The sequence below is a fragment of the Silene latifolia genome, chromosome 11, assembly GCF_048544455.1.
Source record: "Silene latifolia isolate original U9 population chromosome 11, ASM4854445v1, whole genome shotgun sequence".
NCBI classification, from domain to species: Eukaryota; Viridiplantae; Streptophyta; class Magnoliopsida; order Caryophyllales; family Caryophyllaceae; genus Silene; species Silene latifolia.
The window spans coordinates 73,983,305-73,997,545 of NC_133536.1; positions in this window are offsets into that span (position 1 = coordinate 73,983,305).

Below are 14,241 nucleotides of genomic sequence, written 5' to 3' on the forward strand. Positions count from 1 at the left end.
TAGTTAAAAGAACATCTTCCTCCATCTGTTCCTCGGTTGTTGGTTCTTGAACCTCCGACAGCTCGAAGGTTCTATTACTTGTCTTGTTCTCGAGAAATTCTTTCTCTAAGAACTTTGCACTAGCCGCAACAAAAACTCGATGTTCGGTAGGCGAATAGAAGTAATGACTAAACATTCCTTTTGGATAACCAATAAAGTATGTCTTGACCGATCGCGGGCCGAGCTTATCCTCGTGTCTCCACTTGACATAAGCCTTGCAACCCCAAACCCGAATAAAGGACATGTTAGGGACCGTTCCCTTCCATATTTCATACGGGGTCTTGTCGACAGCTTTAGACGGACTTCGGTTAAGTATAAGAGCAGCTGACAAAAGAGCAAAGCCCCATAATGAATCAGGTACAACCGTGTGACTCATCATGGATCGAACCATATCAAGTAGTGTTCGATTTCTCCGTTCGGACACACCATTTAATTGAGGTGATCCAGGTGGAGTTAACTGTAAAACTATTCCACAGTCTTTAAGGTGTTGATCAAACTCATTTGAAAGATATTCGCCACCACGATCTGAACGGAGTGCTTTAACCTTTCTTCCCAGTTGGTTCTCAACCTTATTCTGGTATTCTTTGAATTTTTCAAAAGACTCACTTTTATGCTTCATTAAGTAGACATATCAGTATCTACTCAAATCATCCGTGAAAGTGATAAAATATCTATAGCCGTCTCTTGCGGTGATTGACATAGGTCCACATACATCAGTATGTATGAGTCCTAATAGGTCATTAGCGCGCATTCCAACACCTTTGAAGGAAATTCGAGTCATTTTGCCGATAAGACATGATTCACACGTGCCAAATGATGAGAAATCAAATGTGGAGATAGTCCCACTTTCAATGAGTTTCTTTACACGTTTTTCATTTATGTGTCCCATTCGACAATGGCATAGATAAGTTTGATCTTTGTCACCAACCTTTAATTTCTTATTATTCACATGTAATATATCTGTGGTTTGATCGAAGATATAAATTCCATTCATGGAAACTGCTTTGCCATAAACCATTTTATTAAAAGAGAAAATACAGCTATTGTCCTTTATTGAAAATGAAAAACCGTCTTTATCAAGTACGGAAACAGAAATAATATTCTTAGATAAACTGGGTACATAGTAACAGTTATATAAATATAACTCAAAACCACTCGGGAGCTGGATTACGTATGTTCCCTTTGAGACTGCAGCAACTCTTGCTCCATTCCCGACTCGCAGGTCCACATCACCCTTTGCGAGGGGTGTGATGTTTTTAGGCCCCCGCAAATGATTACACAGATGAGAACCACAACCAGTATCAAGTACCCAAGTTCCGAAACTTGCATGGTTAATCTCAATCATATGAATATAAGATGACATACCAACAGGAGTGACGCGGCCTGCTTTTATGTCCTCACGGTACACGGGACAGTTCCTCCTCCAATGCCCAGTCTTGTGACAATGGTGGCATTCAACGTTACCGTCCTTGCTCTTTGCCTTGCCTTGTGAGCCACTAGTCTCACCAGGCCCACTCTGACCGTTTCCTGACATCTTAAACTTTGGCTTTCCTACAGTTAGGTCGCCGTGAGCTTTGCCCTTACCCTTATTCTTGTTGGAAATCATGAGAACATCTTGCTTCATGCTCCCACTCAATTTTATATCCTTCTCGGTTTGTACGAGAAGTGAGTGTAGTTCATGAGGACTTTTCTTCATGTCATTCATGTAGCAGTAATTTGCCCTGAAAAGGGCAAAACCATCATGAAGTGAATGAAGCATACGGTCAATGACTATGCTCTCACTGATTTTGCAATCAAGTGCCTCCAGTTTCTCGACATTCTCAATCATGTTAAGAATGTGTGGGCTAACCGGTTGGCCCTTCTGGAGTTTCGCCTCAAAGAAGCGACATGTATGCTCATAAGTAACGATTCTCGGTGCTTTTGGGAACTCATTAGTGAGCGTGGTGAAAATCTTGTTTGCACCTTGGGCAATGAAGCGTCTTTGCAAATTGGTTTCCATTGCAAAAATGAGTCCGTTCTTTATCGCACCTGCTTCCATGACGAAGTCACTATAAGCACGTGACTCGTTAGCTCTTGTATTGGGGCCTGGGTTTGGCGGTATTGGCTCAGTCAAGTACTTGAGCTTACCGTCAGCTATGGCAGCATTCCGTAATGATGCCTCCCAGTCCGCAAAGTTGGACCCGTCATTCTTCAGTCGTGTGGACTGATTCATGTGGTCCATAAAAGTTTTGAGCCAAGACTCGCGTGCAAGTGTGGCACTTGGCATAGGGATATCATTATTTCCAGCCATTTGTTGTAAGCAGTATTATCAATATAAAACGAATTCTACACTGCGAAAAGAAGAAGAAAAATATAATAAGCATACTCATCGTTATGATTTAAGTCTAATGCAAAACTGTTATAATGCGAAGACTCAAGCATTTATACAATTGACCTCCCTCAAGAATTATATAAATGACCCAAGGACTCAATTATCTGTAAATTGATAAGCCAACCTCTTGGCTAATTCTACTTTTAGAATTCTTGGTTGATAAATTTCTGTAAATTCTATCTATAGTCCATCATAATCTCGAGAAACACATCGGATTATAATGTTGAGGTAAAATAAGTCAACACAAACTACTTACCCAACGTAGAAGGGGTCATATGGAGAGTAAGGTCCTATATGGCTACCGACGAAGAAGGGATTCATAGTTGTTTGGCCTATAAAGACTAGTCTCAATTTTAGTTTTAGAGGAAGATCTCATCAACTTTATTTTAATACATTTTAAGTGAACTAATATCTAGCATGCGAGAATGAATAAACTAAGATGATGACTTAAAAATGTGTGACATCTTTATGTCCATGATAACTAACATCCAAACTATATGAGTCAATTTTCATGCATTTAAGTAGGTGGTTTGGTTTAGGCGGAATATGATGCACTAACTATCATGCGAAGAAAAGCAACAAGAATGGAAAAACGTAAAAGAAAAATAAAGTCCTAGTGTGGCATATCTACCAAAATGAACATAAATAAAACTTTGGAATCCTTCCTAGGACCCGAGAAGCTTGTCTTGATGTTCCATCTTGGTCCATGTAGCGGGAGTGAGCAATCCAATCTCCATCTTTAGTCTTCTCAAAATTACAATTAAAAATTACAAAATAAACCTATTTACATTCTAATTTCAAAAACATAATACTAAAGAAAACCAAAGGAGATTCGAGATCTCAAAAATTACATCAAGATTATGTTTCCATCATTACGAAAACATAATCAACTAAGGCCACACTAGGTAATACAAATTACAACCGATTGCAAAAATACGTAAATAAACCATTCAACAATTCATACAACTAAATAAAAATGCATCAACATTAAATTAATCATTCAAGACATAATTCCTTAATTATGTAGAGTAATTTATCCAAATCACCTATTTTAAAATGATCAAAATTATGTGACAATTTCTCAATTACTCACAATCATTCCAATCTTAATACACATTAACTTGTAATATGAATTAATCTAATATTATTTTAAACCACTTTAAAATAATTGGGTATCTAAAATTTGTGAACTTTTTCACAACAAACAACCATACATTATAGATTTAATGTATAATAATTAATGGCCAAAACATTTTTTTTTATTTTAAAATGCTTGCGGCATTTTGCCCAAAATTTTGAAAAAAACAGTTTTTTTTTTTTTTCACGAAAATAACCCTTTTTATGTGAACAATTTGTTTAATGTTGCTACTATAACAAGATTGGCATAATCATCAATGTTTAATTTAAACATGGATCCTAATTAGATGATTCAATTTAACCTCTTAAAATGAATATCTAAATTATGATTAAATCGATTATCTGAATATTTGATTCATCACAATTGATTAGAACATTATTAAATTAATGAATCATGATTCTTAAACAACAATTTAACACCATGTATGCCAAAACTATATAGCAAAACAAATGAACATCATCAATCAAAACAATTTCCATTTACATTTCAATTTAATTCTTATTAAATCAAAACATCTACAAATTTATCATATTATCATCTTAACATATTAAAACAACAATATCAATAAATCAAAATGGAAACAAGGCATAAAAAAAAATAAAAAAGTCTCGGCAAAAAAAATGGTGCGGCCGAAAGTGTTTTTTTTTTCTTTCAATTTTTTTTTTTGTTTTAATCCATTTATGAAAATCATATAAAATAATTTCGTGGCCTATGCTCTGATACCACTTGTGGGAAATATCGGTATATCTCATCAAGAAAATCCGGATTATAACGAAATTATGAAATATGGAATACGGGTCATAAACGAAAATGCATAAACAAAAGAATGGAGATTAGGATTAACCTTCGATCCTAGCAATTTGGCCTAAGAACAAATATCGAGATCGATATTCTCCTAATCGTTGCACCCAAGATGCTCCGAGAAATGCCTTTCTTTTTGCTAGAAAGAGAACCCTAATTTCTAATGATTTTAGGGTTTTTGTGATGAGAGTTTTAGGTCCAAAATCAATTGAGAAAAATGATCCCCTCTCTCCTCTTTTAACCGTGCAAAAGGGAGAGGAATAGGGAAGATATTTTTTTCTCCTTTTTTTCCTCAAACCGTGAATCCCCAAAATAAGGAGAAAAATCTTCTTATTTTAGGTTGGTTTTATATTGTATAAAATGTGTATAATTCTCAATTGTCATTTATGTCGTGACGTATTTTATAAGTCCACACACAACAGTTTGTAGTCGATTTATTAATACCGGTCTATCTTCATTTATTATGACAATTTTGTATAATATATACATTAACTATAAATATCGCATATTTATAATTTGCTAATTAAATATAACCGTTTACGTTTAATTACGAATTAACATCTTAATTCGTATAAGCCAACATTATATACATTAATTAAATATAACAGTTTATATTCAATTTACGAATTAATAATTAATTCGTCTCAGCTGATATTATTTAATTGTATTAAATAATCGACTCATCATCACTTTGACTAACCTTTTAGTCAAATACATGAACTAACCTTTTAGTCATATAAGGCATCAATGTGATTATATTTTCATATAATCACATCTCTCAAACACATCCTTTAGGTGTGACTTATAGGGACCAGTTGATCACCGACATCAGTATGATAATAACGTCAAACTTCTAGCAAGCCAACCGTTATTAGTAAACGTTAATCAACTGATAAAATACTAAGTATACCCTGTGAACCTATAAGAGATTTATACACGTTATCACACTAACTGTGGAGGACACTAGCTCCAACAAAAATATTAAGGAAATAAGATTAATCCGCTATTCCATAATAGAAACACGAAAATCTTTCTTCCGCAGGAGGAAACCACTGAGGAAAAGACGCAACAGGTGTTGCGCCTCTTCCTCAGTCCTTTTCTGCGTATTTTTCGTATCTTTTCGAGATTCACTTCCAAAGTTTCTCCGAAAACCCTAATTTCCGTCGTGTGATTAGTATAAATAGAGACCTTTGGTCTCACATATTTCTCATGCGAGTGTCCGCCCTTCTCTTCTCCCTTTGCATTCTAGACCACATTCTTACTTTTTCGCGTCTACGTGCTTGAACTTTCGACCACGTAAGCTCGGATCTTTCTGAGTACCAGCCTGTTTTGCATGACCGACCAATTTGACCAACTCCACAATCAATCAACTTAATCAATCTTATTCTTTTTCCTCCTAGAGGGCACTTTCGTCGTACATTCGAGTCGAGCATCACTAAACGTTAACTTAGTTCATCTCGTTTCGTCAAACATGTAAGTCTGAGGGTATAAATCCTTCTTTTAATCATTGTTCTTTATTTTTGTAATCACTATTGTAAGATTTATGTCGAAAATACGCTTAAAACCGATTTGTAAAACCTTTTTTCGGATTATCAGGAGACAAACGTCGAGAAAGGACGGAGCAACTGCTGCGCCTCTTCGAAGGGACGCAGCACCTGCTTCGCCTCTTCCTGAGGCTGCCGCAGTTCCTGCTTCCTTTCTTCTTCCTTCGTCTTTTGTTCGTCCTATTGTTTTGTTTCGTCTTCAATTGTTCACGTTTCTTTTAACATAATAATCTGAATATGAAAATTTTAACATGTAAGTTATTAATATTTAATTCATCTTTCAAAATCCCGACTTAAATCCCTTATAATCCATATTTGTGGGTTTTCGTCATTCAAATCAATTTCGGTTTTTAGAGGTTCGATTCATCCATATTGAGTCTCTAAAATTCATCATTGATATATTTTCATTCGTTATTTATCGTTGCCATCATTAGTTCGCCATTAATAAACTGTTTAATAATTAATTTGTTTAGTTTGTTTAATTCTCATAATTAACCTTATTAATCTTGTAAATAATTCGTCCTAATTAGTTTTTACCCATGTTTTATCGTTTTTATTACCTCAATCACATGTAAATAATCTATTAAGCACTTCTATCCGAGTCAAATAATATAATAAAGCATTAAAATCACCAATGAATATTAACGATTTGCAATTCCGGCTTCACAGCCAAAACTAAGCTCAGGAACAGACGCAGCGTCTGCTGCGCCTCTTCCAAAGGACGCGGCTCTACTGCGCCTGTTCCGGGTTGAGTTCTGTCTCTGAACTCCCATTTCTGCCGTGACCTAGTTTATTAACTTACGTATTTAATTTACTATTAATCGTATTATCACCTAAATTCTGTTTGTTTATTTATTTATTCTTTCTTTTCTAAAATTATCCGTTTTAAATGTATTTTCGACATAAATCAATTAATCCAATGTAATTATTGTAATTTTCTTTATTGTATTTTTATTGTATTTCTTTTATCGTATTGCTTGTATGCTCTCACATGTAATCGATCTTAAACCCTACTTCGACTCAATTGCATGTTAAATTACGTGATAATCGACTTAGTATTAATTATCACATGCTAGGATTAATCTAATGAATGTTGCATTGCATGCATATAATCGACAACATATCGAGTATAGACAATTTCCCTAATCATTAGTAGAGGCCGCTATCGAGGCGGGCGGGATTAGGTGTTCTATCAAAAGAGCTTCCTAATACGTACCCTCACCCCTTACTCCAGATCTCTGTGAACATCCGTGTTCATTGGCATCCACGAGAGTCATTCTAGACATAGAATGCTAAGGGTAACGAGTTCTTGGTGTCTATGTCACTACTTTGTGTCTTGACATGGCACGAGGTATTCGAACGGTTTCCAATTTTCCACAATAAATTGGTGGCGACTCCACAAATGCACAAGAAAAGCTTGCTCGCTTTTCGCCCCCGTGGGCCCGCGTCCACACAATGCGCCATGCTACTCTCAAGTATTCACCTGAGAACATTTCTAGTCAATAATATGTCAAACACATATTTAGACTAAGAAACATCACCCTAGCTCCATTTCTAGTCACTAATATGTCAAGCACATATTTAGACTAAGAAACTCACTTTAGCTCCCCCTAAACTCCATGTGTCATCATGGTACCTCGACAACTCGAGTAATACCATTATGATTAATGACATTATTTAACCCAAGGTTCCAACTCTTTGACGTATATAAGATCACAAAAGGGATCTTTCAAACATGCTTGGCTTCTTAGCCTTGACAAGATCAACAAAACTTCTCCCAAGGAGAAAGTTTCATTATTCATTTGCCGAATCTCATCCTCATGAGAGGCTATATTGCTAAGAACATACGAATTGATAAAGGCATTTGGGTTGTCAGAATCTGTCTATAACCAACCCAAATTTTAAACATCTTATGTAACCTTTACGACTTGATCAAGGTAACCTACTAAAGTATTCGCCCTAAATCAAGTCTCGAAAACATCTCGTGTTTCCTTCCTTATCACATCTTGTGTAAGAAGACTAATTCGAATTGCATGGTGATACGCCATCACATAGAGTTCATACTATAGAAAAGCCTTTTATTAGGGTTGAAGATTCGTCACTTTTGAAAAGTAACACAATATAATCGCAAAATTATCTCCTTATAACCATTGAGTCTCAATAAAGAACGTCTTCTTGCATTGTACTCAGTTTGTGGGTCTTGGACTTCCGCAAGTTCAAAATTTCTCCCACTCTGTCATTCAGAAAATGAAAATCTTTGTAGAAAGACAGCATTACGAGCCACAAACTCTTTGTCCTCGTTTTGGAGGAGTAAAAACCAAGTGGTTAAAATTTGGATAACCCTCACAAATACATAAATTGGTTCTGAACATAAACATTTATGGTCACAAATGTATAAAAAGAACAAGTTAGGGACTCTCCCTATCCATATCTCATATGGAGTCATTTAGGCTATTATAGTCGGGTTTTAAACTTTTAGTGAGAAAATAGCTTACAAAATTGCAAAAAACCTCAAACTATATCTCATAAAGTTCGGTTTATTTACTTGACTTCACCATATTCTATGGTGTCCCTAGGAGAAGGTATATGTGAACTGATTCACAATCTTCTTAGTGATCATCAAGGTCTTTGCTTGATATTATCCATTTGATCTTCAAAGTCTTTACTTTGAAATTTCCGATCAACTTATTTTGATCTTGTCATGCTTTTGGTTTACTACTTCATTTTGAAAATATGACAGGTTTCAAAAATCGTCACTTTTATGTCTTCTTAAATAGATACAAGGTTTTCATATCTACTTAACATTACGGTAAAAGTAACGAAGTATATATATAACCAACTATCGGCCTTACACATCCGTATGTATATGGTCAATCACCTCACTACTGTGTTTCTTTTCTGCAAAAGAAAACATAATTTATGCACACACACCATAAGATTCTCAATCAAATGGTTGTTCGATGTGCTTATCGTTTATTCGTTTAAACGAATTTACTTGAGGTTTGATCAATTGGGTTCACCGGATTAGAGACTTTAAAATCTACAAGATAGTATAATATTTAGTTTTCGTGAAGAATGTAAAATTCCTCTAACTTAATGTTGGAGTATGTGTCGTCAACAATAGTGCGATCACATGTTTAAATCTCATATTAAGAATACGTAAGGGATGATTCATTATATAGTCAACTGATCGTCATTAATCGGTAATGATTGGCTAACTAGAGTTTGACATTACTGTCGTTTGACGGTGGTGATCAGTTGATCCCTTAGGGTCACACCTAAAGGACAATTCCTTTAATGGACAAATTGATTAATTGTATGATGATACAAGTTGATCAATTCCTTAAAATTGAACAATTCAATTGTGAGAGAGAATATTTATATCTTATTGTAATGAGATTAAATAAGATTAATTTTAGTAATTAAAATGCTTTATTACTAAAATTGATTATTGTTTGAGAAACAATAGAGATAAGAATGAATGGTTAATTATAATTACAAGATGTTGTGAATTAAAATTATATGACCCATTTTATTTATGTGATAAAGTATCACTATTCAATTTGTTATATGTAATTTAATTAATTTATAAAATGACATTTATGTGATAAATATGCATTAAATTAATTAATAACATGTAACATGCTACATGTGACATATTGTGTGACAAATGACAAATTGAAAAAATAAAATGGTAGTCCATTTTATGTGTTGGACCGAAATAGAGGGAGTAGTGATGGATTATGGTTGTTTTATTTTATTTGATAAAATAGCATGATGATGCCTACCTACAACTAGCCTTACACCTACTCTTACATGTCTTACACATCTATTTCTTGCGAAGACCAAAAGGAGAAAGTAAGATGCCCTTTTGGACATACTCCACCCGGCTCCTCCTATTTCTTTTAAGAGATTTTGGTTCTCTTATTATTTATTCTAACACATTACATGCAAAGCTTGCTATATTTCTCTCCACTTCTCTCTAAACAAGTTTTTAGAAAACAAGTGATTGTTCATCTATTCTAATATCAAAATAAGGTTACTAGTGTAGTAATAATAACAATATTAGAATTAATTTTAAGGGTACTAGTGTATTAATCTAGTTAATTAGTATACTAGTTTAAGGGATTAGTCTTGGGTGCAATCTAAGGAGGATCTCTACTTTGAGATTTTTGGAGGTCATCCAACATATTAAGCTCAAGAACAAATAAGGAAGGTGACCTTATTTGTGCCCATTATTTCAAACCAACCTACAATGTACGGGACATTGTTTTTCTTATAAATTTCTTATTTTGTTATGCATGCACTAGATCTAAAGAACAAATAATTAAGAAGTTTATTAGTTCACTATTAGAGGAGTCTAATAATAGGTATATGAACCTAACAAGTGGTATCAGAGCATAGGATGTTGCATGCATAATCGGTTATTGTTTTTCCGAGTTAAAATGTTAACATATAAAACTAAAAATTTGTGATTTATAAGAGTAAGCCACGAAATCATATTGCATGTTATATATTCTGGTACTAAAATGTTTTTAGGTCATTTTTATGATTTATGGAAATTTATTGCTCATTTTAATGATTTTTAGTGATTTTATTACATTTATATGAATAAAATAAACTTTTATTCACTAAAATAAGTTACCCTTTACTTCTGTCCGTGATATTTTTGTATGACCTCACATGAATATTTAATGTATTGCATGTAAAATATCATATTAATGTGATTAATATTTCATGATTTATGAATTTTAAGTGTAAAAATGGCATAAATGGAGGTTAAATGACTAAAAATGGTTAAACTTACTCTCTAACCTTGAAAAGTTTATATGACCTCACATGCATATTTTACAAGTTGTGTGTAAAATCTAGTATTAATTTGATTAATATTGCATGATTTATGATTTTTATGAGATAAAAATGGATTAAAAAAGGTAAAATGGTTAAAAATAGTTAAACTTCGAACCAGGCCATGAAACTTTAATATATTGTCACATGCATGATTTACAAAGTGTATGTAAATTTTGAGATGAAATGATCTCATTTAGCATGATTTATGAATTTTTAGTGTAAAAATGGCATAAATAGTGACTATTTTAGCATAAATAGCTAAAACGAATTACATGGCATGAGAAAATTATTTTAGGTTGAATAAATATCCCACTTATCAGATCTAAGATTTTAAAATTGATTAGATTAATTTTTGGATATTTTAGATGTTTTATGAGATAAAACCGATAAATTGCAACTATATTTTCTCAAAATTAATTCGAAAATTTTAACCATGATTTTTGACATTATGAGTGTCATGGAATTATTCCAGAATGTTCAAAAATTTAAAATTCAAATTTTGAAATAATTGTGTTTAATTTGGATTTATTTCATAAATGTTATGATTTTAAGTTAAAAAATGAGCATAAAATTAAATCAAGTTGAATTATTGTCAAAAATTGAGCAATGACTAATTTTTGAGTCCTAAGAATGTTAGGATAATTAACTTGAGCTTAAATGTGATTTAAGTGTTAATTTGTGATTTTAAGAAGTTATTATCACGCATTTCCATAAAACCAGGTTATATATCTGATATAAATTAAATAGGGCGATTTGGCACATAATTTGGCATGATAGATACATATTATAATGTTGCATATTTCAATTGTTGAATGTCTTTTATTTATATAATTTTGAATTTTGTAATTTTATCTTAGTATGGCCTTAGTTTTAATCGATATTACCCGTAATGAAAGGGAATATTGATTCGGTTGTAATTTAATGTGATCTCGTATCACTTTTATTTTTACTAGTTTTTCATATTACAAATGTATAATATGAATAGCTTTGTATTTTTATTATTATTTGTACTCATGAAGTTTCTTCAAGACGGTGCCATTCGGAAAAGTGTTTCGACGAAGACGGTGTTCTTGGAAGGCGTGCCACTTAAAGATTCAAGGGACCAAAGGAGTTGGTTTCCGAATATATAATAGATTATTTGATTTTCTATTTTTAGGAAGGCCATACTAGGAATTTATATGTTACATGCATTGCCAAATTGCCATAACAACACATGCATATCATATCGAGTCATCGACCGTGTCAATTATAATTATCCACCGCTTTAGTTCACTTAAAACATGATAGATAATAAATTGACAAGACCTCTCACTTATAATAATTGAGAACTAGCCTTACCAAATAGTAGAAACCATGAATCCCAATTTCATGAGGAAGTAGGCTCGGCTCACCGGGGTACTAAACTTGTTACGTTGGGTAAGTGGGTAATAAAATGTTATTACATCGAAATTTGGATTGAGCTCAACGGAAGTATTCGTGACCGTAGTCGCATGTGTTCCGGGCTAAAGATAAATATTAAAGTAATTTTTATCGACTGAGAGTTCTAAAGGTAGAATCGATTAAAGAGTTAATCCACCGAGTTATATTAATAAGGGATGAATCGGCTCACCGTGCCCGAGTTAATATGAATTTGGATCTCGGAATCATTTATAATAGTTGGGTAGAGGTCACTATATAAATGCAATACTTGTTTACAAGTATTATTAAAACGATAAATGTTAATTGTTTCCTTCATTTCTATTTTTTGTAGTTACTTATACGCAATGGATTCATCTAATACTCTTACACCAATCACCATTAATTCATGGCTCTAATCACTCGATGAAAAATGCTCCAAGTATGACGATGACCCGATTAGAGAACTACGCTTTGGCATTGGTGAGGATGAAAATCTTTGTCCTTTTACTACTTCTACACCTCCCACTCCCATACTCATGCCCACCACATCCTCGGTAAGAGAATCATATGAGGATAATCTCACAAATTCCAAGGAATCCTTGTTTGATGACGCAAGGAGAAACATCAAATTGAGTGGGAGTTCTAGCAAGAGTGTCCTTGCAACCGAAAGAGGTAATAGTATTAATAAAGGAAAGGCAAAGAAGGGTAAGAAACCCAAATCCGATTGTGAATTGGAAGTTGATAGTGAGACTACCACAACCAAAACCAAGAAGGGTGCCAAATCCTACGACGAATGTCATTATTGTAATGTCATGGGTCATTGGAAGCGTAATTGCCCAAAGTATTTGGAAGATATCAATGTTGGACTTGTCACTCCAAGTGGGTCTTGGAAATGTGGAAAAGCTAAACAAGGGTGATGTAGATCTCCGACAAAGAAATGGAGCTAGGGTAGCCGCCACTTCAAGAGGGACTTATGTACTTGTTTTAGCTAACAACTTTGAGTTGTAATGTACATAATTGTTATTATGTACCCATTTTGTCTAAAAGCATTATTACCATTTCTATGTTAGACATAAAAGGATTTTTCCTTTCTTTTGTGATAAAAAACAATTGTTGTATTTTGTTGAATATGACTTGGTTGTGAGCCAAGCCACTTCTATCAATGGTATTCATGTTTTAAACACTTCCAACTCAACTAAAGATATCTATAACATACAATCCAAAAGACTCATATCAAGTGATTCAAATGATTTGTACATTTGGCCTTTTACGATTAGGTCACATAAATGAGAAACGCATTAAAAGGCTAGTGTGGACTAGATTTATTGAACCATTTGATTTTTCAATCATATGGAATATGGGAATCTTGTCTCCTTCGCAAAATGATTCGTACTCCCTTTAGTGATAAAGGAACACGAGCAAGTGATTAGTTAGGACAAATACATGCCGATGTATGTGGTCCAAAGAACATCACCACAAGGGGAAATTATGACTACTTCGTCACTTTTACCGATGATTTAAGTAGATATGGGTATATTTACTTGATCAAATATTAAGTGAAGCTTTTGAGAAATTTAAAGAATTTTTAAAATGAAGTAGAGAACCAATTGTACAAAAGGAATTAAAGCATTACAATCCGATCGTGGTGGCAAAGATCTAAGTAATGAATTTGATTTATTATATATGGATTATGACCTTGTGTCACTACCCATAAGATCAAACTAATATGAGTCGGGTTGAGTTGTTGAACTCACTTTTGGGGATTTTATATTAATCTGGAGGGTCAACCTGGAGATACCTAAAATAGAGAGTCTATTTAACAGATGACATGGATAAGACTCGCATATTATATGAATCAAGCTGCCATGATAGAGCTGGTCTTTTATGTGCAAATTCGTCAGTCTAGACGTACTTCCGATTACTCCACCATATTTGTTTGTAACTCACAAAGCTATCTCTTAAGAAGATAGAGGTATTTCTAAGAGATAGAGTGGGAGTAGATTAGATCGTCACAAACATGTCTTATAGTTAATGAGTTACTTTGTGAAGGTAATAGAACTATAATCTATAAAGATAGAGTGGGAGTATAGTTCAGTGGG